The 19,421-nt window shown below is 41.7% G+C and overlaps 1 protein-coding gene and 1 long non-coding RNA gene across 18 annotated transcripts in view; one reads left to right on the forward strand and one right to left on the reverse strand.

Moving 5' to 3' along the window:
• Positions 1 to 19,421, forward strand: part of Mitf (melanocyte inducing transcription factor) — a 207,246-nt gene that overhangs the window by 139,201 nt on the left and 48,624 nt on the right. The window lies entirely within an intron of this gene.
• Positions 144 to 3,129, reverse strand: LOC116099320. Its single transcript, XR_004122208.1, has 3 exons — positions 3,062 to 3,129; positions 1,111 to 1,288; positions 144 to 267 (listed from the first exon to the last, which is right to left on the reverse strand). It is a non-coding gene; the product is annotated as an uncharacterized LOC116099320 (long non-coding RNA).

Genomic DNA, 19,421 nt, shown 5'->3' on the forward strand with positions numbered 1-19,421 from the left:
GGATTGGATAGCACAGACCCTGAAGGATTTAGCACAGTGTTGAGTACAAAGAGAGTTATCAGGAAGATTTCTGCTTTATTGGTTATAATAAATTTATAATGACCCAGGAGGGGGGAGTGCTTACTTGGTAGAGTGGTTGCAGGCGTAGAGCGTGTACTTGTAATACGGAAGGTCAGACAGACAGATCCCTAGGGTTCACTGGCCGGCCAGCCTAGTAGTGAACTCTAGCTAGTGTCAGACTGTCTCAAAAAGCAAGGTGGATGACCCCTGAGGAGCAAAACCCAAGGTTAATATCTAGCATCTGCATATATTTACACATGCATGCGTATCTACCTATATAAGGGTACCTGCATACTCATGAACATTTACACACTTAAAAACACACACACGTGTACATGCCCATGCATACGGTCATAATTTCCCTTGTCTTATATCTATTTAATCACTGAACACATTAATTATCATCATCATCCCCTTAGCTGCACACCTGCCCATACAAAAACAATTTACTTGTTAGTTTATTTCTTTTAGTTTTGACCCAAGTTCACTGTCACATATTCCCAGCTGCCATTTCCTGTCTTTTTTTTTTTTTAACAGCTCCTGTAGGTGAGCAGTGAAGAGACACCCTGGCCAGAGGTGCCAAGCGCCTTCCATTCAGCCATGAGTGTGGAGGCAGTTCTTGACTTGTTAGTCACACATCTTACTCATGCTTTCAGGCCAGGGTCCTTGCCAACCTACACAAATCTCACTTTCCTAGCACTTACCAAGCCTGCTGAAGATGTTTGAACCACAAGGAATGCATGAGCGCTTTGCCAGTGCGCTTAGTGTCAAGGGGACACTGAAGAGTCAGACGATGACAGGTCATCTCTGGTTTGTTGTATAGTGGATGTTAGATGATGGCTCGTTTCACACAAAAGGTGTTGAAAGCCTTTTGCTTTGCATGGAGTTTTATGCATGATGTTTACTGTCTTTTCTCACTGACCCTTGAGAGAAATTTTCAGCACGGCCCATAACTCAATAAAATAGGTCTTTTTCTTATTCACCAGGGATCCCAGTTTCTTTCTGTTCTCACGGTAATTCTCAACCATTTTTAAACCAGAAGTAACTTACCTAAGATGATTCTTTATTATGTTAAGTACCTTCTTATTTCTAGTGCAAAGAATGAATCCATTGTATTGGGTTTAGTGCACCATGGACAGGCTTGTGTTCTTCCTGTTATTCCAAGAGCTTACCAAGTCCCAGTCTGCTTACAAGCATGGAAGCCAAGACAGCAAAAATGACACTATGGCTTCAAGAGAGAAAAAGGATTATTTTCTTCAGATTTCAGGGTTTCCTAGGTTGGGAGTTGTGTGTATGTGTGTTTGTATGTCTGTGTATTAATTATTTATTATATAAGTATATTATATAAATGTTTATTTCTTAATATCTAGTCAACTTTCAGGCCTTTGTCAATTTTATTTAAGCTTCCTGGTAGCTTTTCTGATGTTGTTTTAAAAATTTAGAGCTAAATTTTCTTCTCAGTTTATTGACACAATCTTGATAAGGTTACCGTGAACATGGACAAATGTGCTCATTTTCTGTGGCACTTGGAGCCTCTCCTGTTCATAAGAAGAAGACAGACTGACTACTGTGAAAGGACCCTGAGTCCTTGCAAAAACTACCCATTCGGTTTGATTGGAATCTGAGGTGATCATGGCTTCACCACCACTCCCATCTTGGTGATTCCTGGAAGCCTGTTCAGGGACCCCAAGGCTTTGCATCGCCTGGGGTCTCATTAAATAGCAGATTCCCTCCGCCTACCCAATACCTCCTGGGCCATTCCAAAGTAGGTTCTGGACCTCTTTCAAAAATACTGAAAAGAGAAAGGAGTAGAGTCAACTAGGTCTCTTTCCTGGAGGGCTTCTTGGGTTCCTTTAGAAGAAAGGATCCATGGTAATCTACCATCAGGGCTGCACCAGGCAAACCCAAGAAGAGAGAGGGGAAGCAATGGCGACCAGCAGCTCAGGGTGGAACTGCCTAGTAGAGGCTAAAAATTCCCACCAGCTATTTAGGATGTTTTAGATAAATACATTATTTGCGAAGTTGATTTAAAAATTAGATGGAAACCTTTCAAATTTAGAGTAGATGACATGAGGGTAATAAGAAACTCCAGAATTTTGCACTTTAAGCTACAGAAACCACTGGGCTTTTGAGAGAGCTGCAAAAGGCAATTGAACCCCTTTGTTCACACAACTTGTGAATTCTTTAAGGCTTTACACACATACTTCTCCTAAGTGATTTGTATTTAACAAAATACAAATCAACAGGAAAAGAGCGAGTGTGGACTTACCATTGCTACCTCAAGTAGGTACTTTACATCAGGGTCACCAGGCACTGTACCTCTGTGGGGTGAGAAGTTGTAGGTTCATCTGGTGCATTCATCCATTGTAATATTGGGATGGTATCTTCCCACCTGCTCCTCTGCTATAAAAAGCTGCTACTTCCTTACAGGAAAGTCTTTTTTTATTTAAAGATTGTACTTTAGAAATCCATTACATATATATGTGTGTATATATATATATATTATATATGTATATATGTATTATATTATATATATATAATGATGTTTGTTTCTCTCTATATATAAAACAGATTTCTATGTTTGTGTTATATATATATAATGTAACACAAAATCACTTTTTTTTTTAAAATTCTGGACAACATCTGGTTTTTGAATTCTGCTCTCTGACATCAAGGGTCTGTCTTTCTATGGATGTATGATCTAGTAGGGTGTTTCCTTGTCACTGGAGTGCACAAACATTTCTTTCCTTCTTTGTTCCTTTACTGTCTTAGTTCTCTGCCTTCAGGTAGTAGATCCAGGACACACAGCCACCATAGCTTGCTCTCTGGAAAATGATTGCTTAATAACTCGAGAAGTGCCACAGCCACAGTGAGATCAGCTCTTTCTAATGCTAACATTCTTTGGTTCTTTATGGAAGTATGTATGTGTGTGTGTGTGTGTACATGCATTCTTGTCTGTATGGGTGTTCATACATGTGTGTGTATGGTGAAGAAAGCATACCTCTGGGGTATTCCTGAGGAACAGAACACCATCCATCCTTTTTACTAAGACATATTCTCTTACTGACCTGGAGCTCACTGAATAGACTAGGCTGGCTAGCCATCTCACCACAAGGATCTTCTTCCCTGGTACTGAGATCACAAAGGCATGCCATTGTGCTTTCGCTATAGGTACTGGAAATCAAACCCGGACCCTCATGCTTGCACAGCAAGCACTTCCCAGACTGAGCCATCCTCCCTCCTCAACTCTGGGGTCACTAATAAAGCTTTAGAAGCTGCAGTTTTATCTCAAGTGAGCCATGCTAAGTACTCTGCTTCCACCATGAGACACTGCTTGCTTTCTTAACCTCCTGTCTTTCTTCCTGACATATACATTATTAAGAAGAATAGGAAGTTGGGGGAGTTGGGTATATGGCTGGTATGCCTAGCTCTTTACACAGGTGGTGGGGGCTTGAACTCAGCATCTCATACTTATACAGTAGCTACTCATACATGCTGAGCAATTGTTCAAAACATTTTCAGTCAGTTACTTTGAATTACATTTTAGCAACAAGGACATTTTCATTCTTAAAAAGCACTTGGCTTTTCAGGTTCTCAAAATAGTAAGAGTTGTGGAAGGTGAATTTTGAGGTGCCTGGCCACCGTTTTCAATCTTCCTCCCCACATAATGGACCCTTTACCTTGAGGACATCAAAGTTGTTTTGAAGATTAACAGCAAACACACAAAATTCTGGGGAGCATAATAAAAATTGAAATTAAATTTTCAAGCAAAAACAATAGAGATATTATTGTACTACCAAAATGCTCCTGGTTCAGAAACTTAACTTTTGCTATAAGCCCAGAAGCCATCATCTTGATTCTGGAACTCACGTTAAATATGAATGATCATGCCTGAACCTGTTAATATTTAACTTTTTAAAGCATTATTTTCCTGCAAGTAGAGATTCAAATACCTTTAATTACCACCTCTGGTTAAGCCCTAGGCCCTACCGTGTAGAACCAGACAGACAGTGGAGACAAATGGTCTGTGTTCTGAGAATTTTCAAAGTTAAGAATTTCGACAGTTTGCTTTTTACATGGTAAAGCACAGCTAAATTGCTTCCTCCTATCTAGACTCTATGTGCTTTGATCTTTGTGTTCTGGATTCGCCTTGCTTTGTCCTCACTCACATCCATTTCTTTCTCTGTGTTTTAGTCTAATGCTACCCAACCCTGACTACCATCTCCTTGTACTTTGTACACAGTCTGAACTTGTTTGTAGTTAGCTGCTCCTCTCTATCTTCCATTCTAGAAGCATGTCGCCCTGAGTGCTCTGCATTCAGGCGTGCGGACTTGATGGCCTCTCTGTTTGTTCTAGAACCATTTACTCTACTTTCACCATATCGTCCCCTTGAGATAAGACCAGAGGCCATAGCCTTCTGTAGATCTTGCACAGGTCAGGGCTTTAGGCTTTACTACGGTTCCTGCAGCCATGAAGTCAAACACGATCTGAGGCACGCCCTGCCTCAGCTAGGACCTCAAGTGTGACCTTGGGGAAGTTCTGGAGCTTTGTGTCCATGTCTGGTCCCAGTAAATGAGACTTCCCTCCCACCATTGACATGGAAGAACCCACCCCTTTTTCCTTAAGGGGCATCCACCTCCAACCTCTTATGTTGCCTCAGTGATCAGACAAAGGCACCAACGACTTTAAAAACTCTCCACAGAAAACTCGTTTGAGTTTTAGCAATATAGACCAGTTGTTAAGATAAAGAGCAGCGGTGTGTATATCAGCTCCCTTGTGGACTAAGTCACCCATTTCTCCTTGAGAGTGGCTGCAGGTAAGTCAGAAAGTCTCTTTTACTTACATTGAAACATTCTAATTATTTTTATTTAACTGTACTTTGCTAAGTATAATAAAATTAATACAGACTATCACTTACTGAATTCTCTCACCTTTTTTTTAATTTTTTTTTATTTTTTTTTTATTTTTCAACACTTATTGAATTCTTAACCCTTTTCTGAAAGTTTGTAAAAATGAGAATGGTGAGGAACATGCAAAGCACAGGTGACTGGTTGTCAACCCAGCTGCCACCGGTTCACGGGCAGCGGCTTCTGAAGCCCATATTGATTCTTTAATTCTCAGGTTTACTAATTCTGTAAAGTAAGACTATATTTCTAGTACAATTCACGGTCACCAAACATTCTGTCTTTTTTTTTTTTAGAAACAAGTATACCCTGGAGTGCTCCTTTATGCTATGCGTCATAAACAGTTTGCTCTTTACCTTCAGTTATATTCTAACAGGTTACATGTACACACCGATTTTTGTTGTGTTGTTAAAGTGAAATTTTGGGTTGTGTTGACCATTGTTTTCCTTGAAGGCTTCCTTCATTGGTGATCTTTTCAGCCTGCCCCCTTATTCTCAGCCTTGGAGAATATCTTTATAGTGGCTATATCTGTATATCTTCTCCCAGCTCTCTCCTCCCTCCCTTTACCCTCTTTCCCACATATCATACACTTTTCCGTATGCAAAATGTAGAATTGTACCACCTACCTTACATTCCTCCCTTCATCCTTAGCCTTAAACACGGGACATACTCTTTAACTAGATCTCTGTGTAAACCTCAGCTTCGTCATCTATTAAATTGACCTACTGGATCCTCTTGCATGTGGCCTGCCTTACGGTGGTCTTCATTAATAAGAAAATCACGTTTGTGGCATGCGAGTATCTTGGTGCATTCCTTCTAACATGCTAATGTGGAGAGCCTCCAGGGAGGGATCAGCTTGATCATAAAGAGGACATCTTAGATGGCTATGTGTCTATAAGGTGCCTGTTCCTCCTGTGGGTTCAATCAGGCCTGGGTTGCAGGATTTTTAAGGGCAGAGTAAGCAGCTCTGGGGTGTTCTCTCTATGAGCACAAAGCCATCCTGAGGAGGCAAAACACAAGATCAAATGCTGAAAACCATATGGATACCGCAAGCTTTTCTTGGTGTCTGAACTGTGCAAGTGTTGGGTTTGGGTGCAAGGCCCTCTAGGAAGGCAGGTAGATGTTTAACCAGCTGCTGCTGATTTGGGGGTTACTGATTGCTGTTATTCGTGCTCTGCTTACAAAAACTCCATGCCATTTTGAGGGGCTGCCACCAACCTCCCTTGATTCTGTATGCCCTTCTTTCATAGGCTAGAATTCTTGCAGAACACTGCAGGGTTTTTTGTTTTGTTTTGTTTTGTTTTGTTTTGTTTTGTTTTGTTTTGTTTTCAGAACTGTATAGATAGATTTAGAATAGAAATACCTGAGCCAGTGTCACAGTTGAGGAAATGAATGAATTAACATGTGAAGGAGGAAGGGCTGCTCCTGAGCTGGTTGCCTTTAAGCACAGTCCTGGACACAGAGGAAAGACTGGGTGGGTGGCCTTTACTTCTCCGGCCATGAAGACACTTGTTTTTTGAACATACAGAGGAGCCACAGCTCAGCTTCACAAGGTGAAGGTCATGCTTATGTTCCCAGAGGGTCTAATGTTGAAGAAGACAGAGAGTTGTGCTACCAAACCCTGAGGTTAAACCTGTAGCACAAGGACATGGATAGAGTATATGTTCTGGATGTAGGTCAGAGCAAGGCAGTGGGGCCTGAGACCAAGAGAATATTGCATAGAGCCAATGCTTGCCTTGTGCCAGATGCAGTCAATGTTGAATGTTCAACAACCATTGGCTTTGCTTCTCTGCTGCACGTTTATTTTTCTTTAGCAGGTAAGGTATGTTTAGGTAGACTTCTCCAGGAGCTGGTGCATGTGAACCATTGGTTTTATAGGAATAGAATTGGTAGGAAGTGATCAAAATTATTTAGACAATAAAAGTATTGATTCCAGAATAAATAAAAGCACTAATGGACAATTTAAAAAAATTAAGGGATAAAATGAATGTAACCATGCTGTATGACAAGGAAAGGGGAGAGGGGGCCTGCTCTGGTGGGTATTTCCACATAATATAATGTTGAATATAGCAGAGTCTATAGAAGGTCTTTTCCAAGATTGGGCAAGCAATGCCTGTAATCTAAATTCTGCCTTCCACCTGTTTTTATAAGGATGCTTTCAGGATAGAGCTGTGCCTATCTATTCACAGATGGCCAAGGGATGCTCTTCATGAAAAGTCTGTTCTCCTGCTGACTGTTCTCTACTGATTCTCATAAAATGTTTGATGAGTCAATGTACCAAACAAATCCTTATTGACTGCCAATGGTATGAGGGCAACGTTCTTTTACTGAGGATACAAACAGCAAATAGATTTTGATGTCACATTATGGAACTCAGTGGTAACAGAGGACATAAATGTTATTCAAATAATCACAGAAGTGAGTGTGTATTGTGTAGTTGCAGATTATCTGGCAGGCAAGTCTCATAGAGCTATTGGTTGGAAGATTTGTGTGCAGAGCCTAGAGCTAGTGATGAGGAACCTATGTGCAGAGAATGGTGCTCATACTAGCGATTCATATGAAGGCTCTCCCCACCATGTTCTCTTGTCTTTGGAAGGATAGGTAGACTTCAATTTAGCAAAGAAATTTAAGAAGGGAATTTTAAGCCAAAGAAACTAATTGAGCAAAGTCCAAATGGCAAAAAGGAATGGAGATAGAACAGACAGATAGCTACACTAACTATAGGGCAGTGGTTCTCAACCTGTGGATCACAACTCCTTTGAGGTCAAATGACCCCTTCACAGAGGTCACGTAACAGATATCCTCCATATCAGACATCTACGTTAATATTTATAGTAGTAGCAAATTTACAGTTATGAAGTAGCTACAAAAATAATTTTGTGGTTGGGGATTACCACAACATGAAGAACTCTATCAGCATCAGGAAGGTTGAAAACTACTGCTCCCGGGCAGCACTGATGAGAAGAGAGGTGAGATTAGAAAAGTGGAGACCTTGAGGATAGGATAGGGAAAGCCATTGGCTCTAGAGCCTGTGTCGAACTCCAGCAACATGTTGGGGCTCAGCAGCATATTAGTATTTCAGTCTAAGAAGATGGTTGTGGAGGGTGTCGCAGGAGAGGACATGAGCCGTGGAACTCTGGAACCCACCAACAGAGCGCAGGGCAGAGAATAGAACTGCCAATGAGATGTAGAACCCAGAAGCCCAGGAGCAGCACGAGGAAAGCCGGAGGTATTGGGAAAATGAGAAAAGCAGATGATGTGCAAGAGGCTGAGGATTAAACAGGACCACTGAGTTGGTCCTTGAGGAGGTCTTTCCACACAAAGCAGGTTGACGAAAGTGCAGCTACAAAATTATTGAGAGGTCAAGGAGAAGAATTGGAAACAAGCATGTATTCATTCTTTTCTTATTCATTCATTCATTCATTCATTCATTCATTCCACAAATCATCATCATATGAACATTGTCTGTATATTGGAAATCTAAAGGCGAGGAAAACCACCTGAAGGCCTTGTTATCCTGGGGATCTCTGGTAAGTCAGGAGGTGGTCACTTATTCAGTGCCCCTACTACCATCCAAATTGCCGAGGGGCCAATAAAAGCTATGGTAAATGGCAAAAGGTGTGTGGGAATATATAACAGAGAGGGAAAGAGTTAAGAAGCACAGGAAATCACCCATGGACTCTGGAGCTGAAAGGCATAGACATTAAGTATGTGAAGTTTGTGGGAAACTCTCCAGAGACTTGAGCAAAACTTGTGCCTGTGGTGTCAGAGGTGCCACCCTCTCTCCAAGGTAGTCAGTAAGCTGCAGATCCAGAGCATTATAAAGCAAATTAGTGATAAATGTCTTTATCCCCACAGCCCTGGGAAACCCTGGAAAGGCAAGGGCAGCCATAGGTAGACTTGGAGGTTCAGTGGAGTATGTTTTTAGAGAGCTTGGGCCCGCTGCTCCTTTTTAATGGGATCTGAGCATATGGTCATTGAAAAGACTTCTCATCTGCTCTTCATTAAAATGTCGGTTCGGATACACTCTTAAAGGCTGTTTTGATAGAATGAGGTTTCTTTTGGATCCTCCTGAGATAAAATTCTCCTGTGAGAGAACTGTATTTATTCTCTGGATACTGTGCAGGTTGTTATTGTAGGAGCCATGACTTTCTGGGCCCACTAGTGTCAGGAAAAAAAAAAGTGGGGTGAGGAAAAAACCAGGAGCCTTCTGAGAGGCCTGATTTTCAGTGAGTTTAATTTTTATTTTATTTTATGTATATGGGTGTTTTGCTTTCGTGTATGTCTGTACACCATTTTATGCCCAGTGCCTGGGGAGGCCATGAGAGGCTGTTAGATCCCCAGAAACTGCAGTTAGACGGTTGTGAGTTACCTACCATTGTGGTTGCTAGCAATCCAGTCTAAGTCCCCTAGAAGAGCCGCCCCTGCTGCTGAGTCAACTTTCCAACCCCAAGGACTTTAAGTGAAATTTACATCTGAACGCTGTCTTCCGGCAGAGTTTTCGGGGAGCCCCCCCTCCAGCTCCACCCCACTCCCTTTGAAAGCACTTCCCGTTACTCTCTGCTTTCCCTCCTTTGAGGGATTTGAGGACTCAGGTAGATTTGAGGATCTCCACACTCCAGCTGTGTGTGTGTTCCTCCCAAAGATTTTTGCATGCAAAAAGGACTTGTGCACTGGGGGATGAGGATGAAACGGAAGTGACTGATTTTCCCAGAAGGTTCTGGTAGGCCCTGGTTGGGGATGGGGGAGAGTTTGCCTTAGTGTCAGTGGGAGGCTGGGACTCTCTGCTCCCAGGCAACACTTACCTAACCACCCCGCAGCTGCTGGCTCACTCTTCCTTCCCTCCCTCTTTCCCTTCCCTTCCCTTCCCTTCACTTCCTTTTCCTTTGCATTGACAATTAGTTTTCTGTGGAAACATTAGAATTGTGACATGTCCCGTTGCTGATCTTGCCCATATTGTGTTTCTAACTCCCCATTTGTTTCAAGAGCATCTCATTAATTAGTTTTACAAAAAATGTGTGGCACAATTACTGGAGTTTCTTTGCCTCCCTCCTGGCCCTGTTAACTAAACACCTCCCACATCCTGTTCTCTGCTCCCAACCTGATTGACTCATGAGGTGACACTGGCTGACTTGGCAAGTCAGTGACCTTCTTTTGGAGCTGGAGTTGACAGCAGATAGGATCGGAGACAGTAGATGAATGAACACTTGTGCCCAGTCCTGTCTCCACTTTAGAGGAAGTCTCACCTTGTTCTATACACAGTTATGTATAAAATTCCTGAATTTGCTCCCTACTAAATTAGAAGATTTTTTTAAAAATTGCATACAGGGAGAGAGGTAGGTTGAAATACTATTAAGTATCAGAAACAACCCTTTGTAATCTTTCCAGAAATGTTGTTTTAATTTTAAAAACATCCCCTCCCCACTCCCCAACTTGTGAGGGTGAAATGAGATATGTGTGAGGCTCCTTAAGCTCTCTGGGTGAAAGTTGCCTCAGCTTAACTTTTAAAGATTTATTTTTAATTAAAAACAATTGTGTGTGTGTGTGTGTGTGTGTGAGAGAGAGAGAGAGAGAGAGAGAGAGAGAGAGAGAGAGAGAGAGAGAGAGAGAGAGAGAGAGAGAGAGAGAGAGAGAGAGAGAAGAGACAGACAGAGACTCAGAGAGAAAGAGACCGAGAGGCAGGGGGTGGGAGGGAGAGGTAGAGGGAGACCAGAAGTGGGGTTTAGGGGAGAGGAAGAAGAAGGAGGAGGAGGAGGAGAAGAAGAAGAAGAAGGAGAGGAGGAGGAGGAGGAGGAGAGACAGAGAAAGAGAGAGGGAGGGAGGAAGGGAGGGAAGGAGGAGGAGGGGAGGAGAGAGAGAGAGAGAGAGAGAGAGAGAGAGAGAGAGAGAGAGAGAGAGAGAGAGAGAGAGAATACAATGAATACAAAGACTCTCAGGTCAGAGGTATTAGATCCCCTAGAACTGGAGTTACACAACATGGGTGCTGGGAATAGAACCTGGGTTCCCTAGGAGAGCAGCAGAGACTCAATCTCTGAGCCATTTCTCCAGGCCCAGCATAACATTTTTTTGTGTGTCTGAGACTTGAGCTTTTGTAGGAAGCTCAACCGGTATCCTCTCTGCAAGCTCCATTAAAGAACTATTGATGGCAGTGATAGGAATCAATTTACTTTTTGAAAAGCCTGCAGTACTCCTCAGACTTTAGTTCTGCATTACAATCTGTAGCACTTATCTTTATTCAGAGTAGTTTAAAATGTGAATAATGTATTCTTACTAATGCAAATGTTTTAGGTCTTGTTTTACCCTGCTCCTCTGAGACAAGGACTCCTGTAACCCTGGCTCTGGCTTGGGCTTCTTATGTAGGTGCTTGCTGAAGATGCCCTTTGACTTCGCATCTTCCAGTCTTTGCTTCCCCAGGGTTGAGATCATCAGCACCACCACACCCAGAAGAATATGGTTTTCTTTTTTAATGTGAAGTTTTTATTATTTCTATCCTCCCAAGAATTCCATAAGTTTCATAGATTTGACACAGTCTTCTGCAGTTATGGTGAAGCCTTGGTGCCATTGTGTTCTGACCTGCCTTTTACCCATGATCCGCTCCCCTCGCAGCCCCACAGTTTAGCTTTTTTTAAGATTGTCTCTGTCAGAATGCATTTAAAGCGAGTAGAGTCTGCATCAGTGAGCTTGGTCTGTTGTCTATGTTTTTCCTCCCTGTAGCTCATCATCTCACTTCATGTTTGAGACAGAGTAGCTAACTGGTCCCAATCTCACAATAGTCCCATATTTTTATGTACATTATAACCAGGCTAAGAAGTCTACTAATGCAGTATTCTTGAACACTGGCATTTAAAATAGCCTTGCCTGTTTGACTCAGAATCCCATAAGAAAATTATACTTTGAATTTCTTCTATACATGTTAAATGCTGACTGCAGCCTCCCCTCCCTGACTTCTCCAAGCGTAGGTAACAATTGACTCTTTCAGTCCACAATACATGTACCATACAAGTGGAAGTAGCCCATACTGGGAATTGCCCGCAATTTTGCACACCTGGGAGAAGTAGGAATTGCCCACAATTTTGCACACCTGGGAGAAGGAGCCCTGTCCAGTCAGGCAAGGTGGTAGCAAAGGCCGGGTAGTGACGTAACTTACTAGATTCATGTCTGAAGGGCATTAGAAAGTAAAACGGGTGTGGCTTCTGGCAGGAGAAGCTGGACCTTACTTCTTCACTATGTCCCCCATGTTGTTTCTCTCTTTCTGCTTCTTCCCCTCCCTTTTTCTCCCCTCCCCTCCACGCGTGCGTGCGTGTATTTGTGTGTGCACCCAATGTTTTTTCAGTCTCTCAGGCTCACTCAGTTTTTCCATTTATATAAACTCACAAAGCCACAGGAGCCAGCACCCTACTTAGTTACAGTCAGTCTAGTTTGAGCTTCTTGAGAGCACTGGCTGTGTGTGTTTGGTACTTGACTCTATCTCTAGAACCTCCAGGAAAACAGAAACTTCCTGTGGGCTCAGAAAAATCCTCCCTGAAGTTGAATCCATCAGTCATTCTTCACCCCTTGGTTTTTTTGTGTGAGGAAGGACCTGGCTGTCCTGGCTATGTGGATGATCGATGTCTTCCTTCTCAGCAAGGGTTACACTGACGGCTCCTAGGTTACTCGGAGCTAAAATAGACCCTTTGAAAACCAGCCTGGGGCTATTTTTTGACTCTGTGTATACAATGCTCTTTTGATCATCAGACAAAAATACTACTTTTAATTACTGTGCAGTTGGTAGTTGTACCCCTAGACTGTGGAATGCTGTCATGGTTCTGTGCACATTCCGGACTTTGTGTTTGACTGGGTTTTATTAACTCTTGTCACTGACAGTTTAAGCTATTTACTTGAAATTGCCTTTGAACCATTTCAATGCATACTTTGTTTTTAGAGAAAATGTGAAAACATCCCCAAATGGTTCAGATTTGAAAATCAAAATAAGTTGTATTGCTTTATTTTATTTTACTGTTTTTATAAAAAAAAAAAAAAAATTGCAACAATGCTATTTTCTATTGTACTTCATTGTTTCTAGCTTTATTTGTAGAGATTTTAAACTGTGGATTCATCCTTCCTAGAACTACAGTTTCCTTATTAGAGTTTTAGCTTCAGTTGCTGTGAAGCCATGGGGTAAGAACTCAGTGAGTAGCTCAGGAGCAGGTCTTTTCTAGTCTGTGGGTTTGTATTAGAGGATGGTGATTTCCATGCTAGCTAATCTCTGGGGAGCTCAGCTCTTAACCATAAAGCCAGCTAGGCCCAGATTTGGAACGTAAGAATGGCTTGCTATCTGGAGCTTTACAAAAATTCCAGATAGATCCTATACTATAGAACCCCCTTTTTAGAATATTGAATTGTGTGAATTTTCTATTGGATTATTGATGTTCCTCTATGTTGACCAGCCATCTTGCCAGTAGGTGGTCATGATGGAGAATAGATGAGAGTGTGGACCAGGAGATCTTGGTCCATTCAACTACACTCCATCCATCTCAACTACACTTCATCCGTCTCAGCTACCACTAAGACCAAACCAAACCCAGCCCACTTTTAAGGATGGAAAGCGAACTTGTTGGGAAAGCATGAGGACTTGAGCTCAGAGCTCAACACTGCTATAGAAAAGCTAGCAAGCATTCCCAGACACATACAAGGCAACATACATCTCCAGACAGATCACAGATGAGGAAACGGCCAGAGTCATCATCGCTAAGGGCAGTCACAATACTTGGACCAGGTAGCAGCCTTGTCATTGGGAGGTTCTTTTTTCACCTGGCCTCATCTGCCTTTTCAAAATGAGTAACAGGCCGAAGGGGTGCTGTTTGGTTACTAACTAATTGCTAGTCAGTCATCTTTCCCAGTGTCTTCTATGGCTGTAATCAGAAACATCCTTTCTGTTAGGCATGGGTGGCCTTGTGCTACACCCTGGTTTGGCAGGTGTTTAGGCAGCTTTGGAGCAAATGGCCCAGGGATCAGATGGCTTGGGTTCTTAGCTTGCTGTTCTCAGGTGCTGGAGTCATCTTAGAAACAAAACGACCTAATTGCTAAGAGCCCCTGTTTTCTTATGTGGGGAAAGAAATGCTGCTAATCGGAGGCTGCTGGAGGGTACTGGGACGCAATGTCCTTGTACGGACGGATGAAGTCAGCACTTAGCAGATGCCACTAACCACTACTGTCTCCCTCACTCATATGAGCACCAACATTCAATGACGCTGGGGAAATAACCTGCTGTGTTCAGATTGAAGCCATGTTGTTTGCCCCTTTTCTGTCCCCGTTTAGAGTGTCTGAGAACTTATTATACACCATGAGAGGTCCAGGCACAGGGTATAGTTGTGGGCAAGAGACAAAGCATAAATGTTGTGTTTAGAATTAATACCTCACTCCTTTTTTTTTTTTTTAAATATTTTATTTTAAGTTTTAATTATGCTTCCCTGTGTGTGCCTGTATGGCTGTGCCTGTGCATGTGCATGTGTGTGCTTGTGTGTCTGTCCGTCCGCACAGGCCAGAGGTGTTGGGTCCCATGCAGCTGGAGTCATAGGCAGCTGTACTGTCAGACATGGGTACTGGGAACTGAACTGAGGTTATGCAAAAGCACAAGCACTCTTAACCACTAAGCCATCTTTAATTCTTCCTTGCCTTTACATTGACCCACACTTAACTACACCAAAGCTGAGTTGACAGAGGTGATCATTTTTAGGTTTTGCTTATTTGCCTATCATCATCAGCCAGCCTGAAATCAACCTTGGAAATGCCACGTGCTCCATGTGTCTCTGTCCTTACTTAACTAGTTTTTTAAAATGTAGAAGCCATTGCTATACTCTCCTACTTGCCCAAATCTTATTCTATCAGTGAGGCCCAGGCCAACTGCTGCTTCTCTGTGAGGGTTTACTCGCTTCTCTCTTCTTCTCAGTCTCCTCTTTCATAGAATAGTAGCGCTTATATGACCACGGTCTTTGACTCTTTGTGTTGTTGTGATAAACTTTATCATGGAAACGAGTTAAGAGGAGATTTGTTTGACTCTGTGTTTCATGGGCTACTCCATCTATTAGGGTAGGGAAGGCATGGCAGCAGGAATAGACCAGACAATTGCACCAGGAGTCTGTGAATCAGGAAGCAGTAAGACAACTGAAGTATACTATGGCTGACCTCAAATCCCTCCGTGTTTCTAAGCTGGACTTTACTTGGCCAAAAGTCTACTACCTCCCCAAACAGTGCCACTAGTTCAGGTGTCCAAATGTTTAAACACAAGAAGGGAAAGCTGAAACCATATCACTAGTGAGCCATTCACACTTTCTACATTGGCTGCTTCTTCCTTACAGACAGCAAGGGACATGAGAGGATGGTCTATATTCCTATTTCTCTGCTTCTTATTGGGATGCTCTTCATGCCTTCTTTATAGTCATGACAGCACTGTTGGGACAGACATACAGACATGCGGTTAGGCAGGTGAATAAGCAGAGAGAGAGGTCTGTCTGTAAGAGATATTTTCCTCTTTTGTCCCCTTTAAAAGGAGATTGAAACATGTCTACCTCATGAGTTGGTACCTGTGCATGACTCAATACATATAAATGGAAGTACTAGCACATTCCTGATGATCACAGTTGTTATTATTATTGTTTTCAAATGTCCAAACTGCATAATTTGATACATTTTGATGGATTATTCTCCTGTGAATAATCATGATGAGCAAGGGATCTCTTTCTTGTCCATGTTTCCCTCCCAGCTTTCTTTCTTATCTATAGATAACTCTTGATTTATTTCACTGAAAATTAGGTTATTATATAGACTTTAGAGAGGACAGTCCTAGAATTTCTTAGTCTCATTAACTTGAGATTCAGCTATGTAATGGTACATAGTAATATCTTAATCCCTTGTATTGTTAAATTCTATGCAGAGGTACCCCACCATTGGTCGTCCACTCACTCTTATGGATACTGGGTCCTGTTTCTAGTCCTAGAAGATGATATTATATGTACAGCATCCATTTTCTTTACATCTGATAGTCTTGTTGAACTCAGCCATATCCATAATCCGTATTATTGATGGGTGTGGACTATAATTTCACTGGGATTGTATTTAGCATCTCTCCAATGACTGGTTATGTAAACCACCTTCTTGAGCGCATAGTTGCCCTCTGCAGATCTTCTTCTGATGAAGTATTTGTGTAAATCATTTGCTCATTTTTGAAGTAGGCTGTTGTAATTCCTTGTCTTGGATCTGTCAAGAACATGTCTTTTATATATTTCTTTTCATCCGAGTTTCATCTTTAATCATGTATTTAGAAAAAGCAAGAGTTGTCAACAAGGATAAAACCCAACCATTGATAAAGTCCACTATTAACTTTAGTTAGGGTGCTGTGTAAACCCTTTGCTTAACTCAAGTTCATGAGGATCTTCTATGTTTTCTTGTAGAAACTGAACAGTTTTAGGTTTATTGAGTCAATGTGAATTAATTTGCACATGTTTATGATAGACAGGAAAAGTCCCTTGTTTGTGGATTTAGTATTATTCCAACGCTTGTTTCCAGAGAGGCTTCCTTCTCCATGCTGTTTCCTTTGCACTCTGTTGAGAATCAGTGCAACCAGGAAGTCCATTAACCACAGAATTTGCACTTTGTCTCTGATACTTTCTTCTATATGATCTACTTGCAAATTGCTGGTGAAAAATCTGGTATTATATAGAGATTGGCCTCAGGGAATCAAAGTCGTTGAAGCTCCAGTTTTGAACATTTAAGTTTAGGTAAACAATCTGCTTTAATGAGCTTGGACCAAAGTAGCTATCCTTTCAAAAGGTAGCGAAAAGGCTCAGTCAATAAAATGTCTGCCTGTATGAATAAGGGTCTGAGTTGGGGTCCCTAGCATCACCACAAAAGTTGGCTATGGCAGCTCTTGTCTCTGGTCCTAGTGCAGAGGAGGGGGAAGGCATTTGGAACTTACTGGCCAGCCTAACACACTTGTCAGTTCCAGGCCAAGTGAGAGACCTTGTCTCAAGAAACAAGGCAAAAAGCAACTGGGAAAGACACTAGATGTTAACTTCTGGTCCACACATGCACGTATACACACACACACACACACACACACACACACACACACACAAGTAGATTTATCTACTGATTTTTTTTTAACTCTGAGGATAATTTTCCAGAAACAGTCCTTGATCTTGAGAATAAACAGGTCTCTGTGAATAGAATAAGATGTTTCTAGCCAGGTGTGGTGGCACATACCTTTAATCTCAGCACTCAGGAGACAGAGGCAGAGGCAGAGAGGCAGAGGGGGAGAGGCAGAGGCCAGCAGACCTCAGTGAGTTTGAGGCCAACCTTGTCCAAATAGTGACTTCTAGGCCATCCAGTGCCTTAATCTCAAAACAACAAACAAAACAAACAATGACAACCAAACCAAACCTAATCAAGCCAAACAAAACCATCCCATATTTCTGTAAGGCTTAAAGGGAGTTTTTCAATACAGACAGGCAGAGGTTTAGTAGCAGTAAACATGAGTTCTGAAATGAGGAACAAATAGCTTTTCTCTTATTTTGATGGTGTTAGCTTAGGAGATGGTGAAACAAAACAAACCTCCAGGCCTTTTCCTTCTAAAGTCCTTTTGGAGGTCATCTTTTGGTATTTGCCCACACTTTTTGTCTTTTCGTCTTGCTGTCTAATTTAGGGTGAGTGGGGATGGAAACATAATAGGAATGGTCTCACCGTGGTTGGTTCTGCCATCCCTACAGCTTTGAGGTCATGACTAGATCTTATACCAGGTCACACAGCAAGAAAAGAATCCCATTCACCTCACCATTGAACTTCATCTTCTTTTTACATATTTTTTCTATTCTGATTGACATCAATACACACTCATGCAGTTCTATCACCTACAATCCTAGTAGAAGAACATGGTTTTCCATACGACTTATAGGCTTTGTTCTCAAGTGAGTTCTGACCCCCTGGGCCCAGGAAGGGCTTTTTGTTTCCAGAGCAGTTGCAAATGACCAGGAAGCTTCACTTCCTGCTCTCCCTGATGAACCTGGAGACAAAAAAGCAGTCTTTCATATCACCCTGCCCTGGTCCCAAGTTTTCAATCTAGTAATTTCTTTTCTACTATCTTCTCACCTGTTTTATTTTAAAAAAGTTTCTTTTGTAATCAATGTAATCAAGTCATCACTCTCTTAATAAGTCTTATTAAGATAACAACAGTACCAGGGCCAAGAGAATGGATCAGTAGATAAGGCAGTTCTTGCCAAAGCATGAGAAGTAAAGTTTGAGTCCCCAGAATTAGTGTTAAAAACCTGGCAGGTGGGATGTTGTCTGCCATGATGCTAGCTAACACTCAGGGGGCAGAGACAGGAAAATCCCTGGGGCAGCCTGGTTAGCTAGACTAGTCTGGAGTATTAAGTTCATGGTTCAGCAACAGACCCTACCTCAATAAAGGAAGTGTAAAGCCATCAAGAAAGGCATTTCATATCAATATCTGGATTCCACATGCATGTATACACACGAGATATCCACTAATGTGTATGCCCATATACGTGCAAACACGCATACGCATTCCACAATACACAATCAAACAATATAAGATAACTAATACAAAAATAAGTAATGTATGTTCTTTTCTTTAATTCACCACATTGATAGTTTTATTTGTGCTTCATTTATAACACTGGAGTTTAGTGTCTTAAATTGATGTGGGAAAACACACTGTGGCTTGTTATGTTGTAGGTGGTGTAATTTCCTGGGAATCTGGCAAAGTGACTTCAGTGGATTTTACATCTTTTTATCTGGTAATTTCAGCTAGGATTTATTTTTCTCCTTGGGGACAAGGAGTAGGCCATAATCAGAGTGTCACATAAGTTCTTAAGATTTGTATCATAGTTAGTTCCTTTGTACAAACAGTTCTGCTTTAAATTGAGATTACTTCCTTGATAAAGCTTGTTTAATACAAAATGAGGCCTTAGGAAAATACATCTTTGAGTCTGATGGCAGTAGAACATGGGGAATCTTCTTTACCAAGTGCCAAGTTCTGTTCAGTTTTTAACTGATCCCTGGGAGGTCATGTTAAAAATATTGATTTAAACAATAAGCAGTCTATAGAAAAACAATATAGATAGTATGAACAACAGACAGGGGATTATAACCCCTGTATAGCAAGAAAGCCATGGAGTGTGTTTGGATGTGTGTGTGTGTGTGTGTGTGTGTGTGTGTGTGTGTGTGTGTATAAGGAATATAGATGCTCAGCTTTGCCACTTGTTAAAAAAAATCTCAGTCTCATTAGTAATTAGGAAATCTTACATTTAAACTATAGCCAGGTACTGTGTAGACCAGCAGAACTTAGAAGCTCTGATACATATTTGATAAGAACAGGGACATCAGAACACACCCCTCAGATACTGCCTGGAGGATCTTCATTGAGAAACCCCTCAGGGGACCATTTGGCAACATTTAGCAAAG

This window comes from Mastomys coucha, unplaced genomic scaffold (genome assembly GCF_008632895.1).
Source record: "Mastomys coucha isolate ucsf_1 unplaced genomic scaffold, UCSF_Mcou_1 pScaffold20, whole genome shotgun sequence".
Lineage (NCBI taxonomy): Eukaryota > Metazoa > Chordata > Mammalia > Rodentia > Muridae > Mastomys > Mastomys coucha.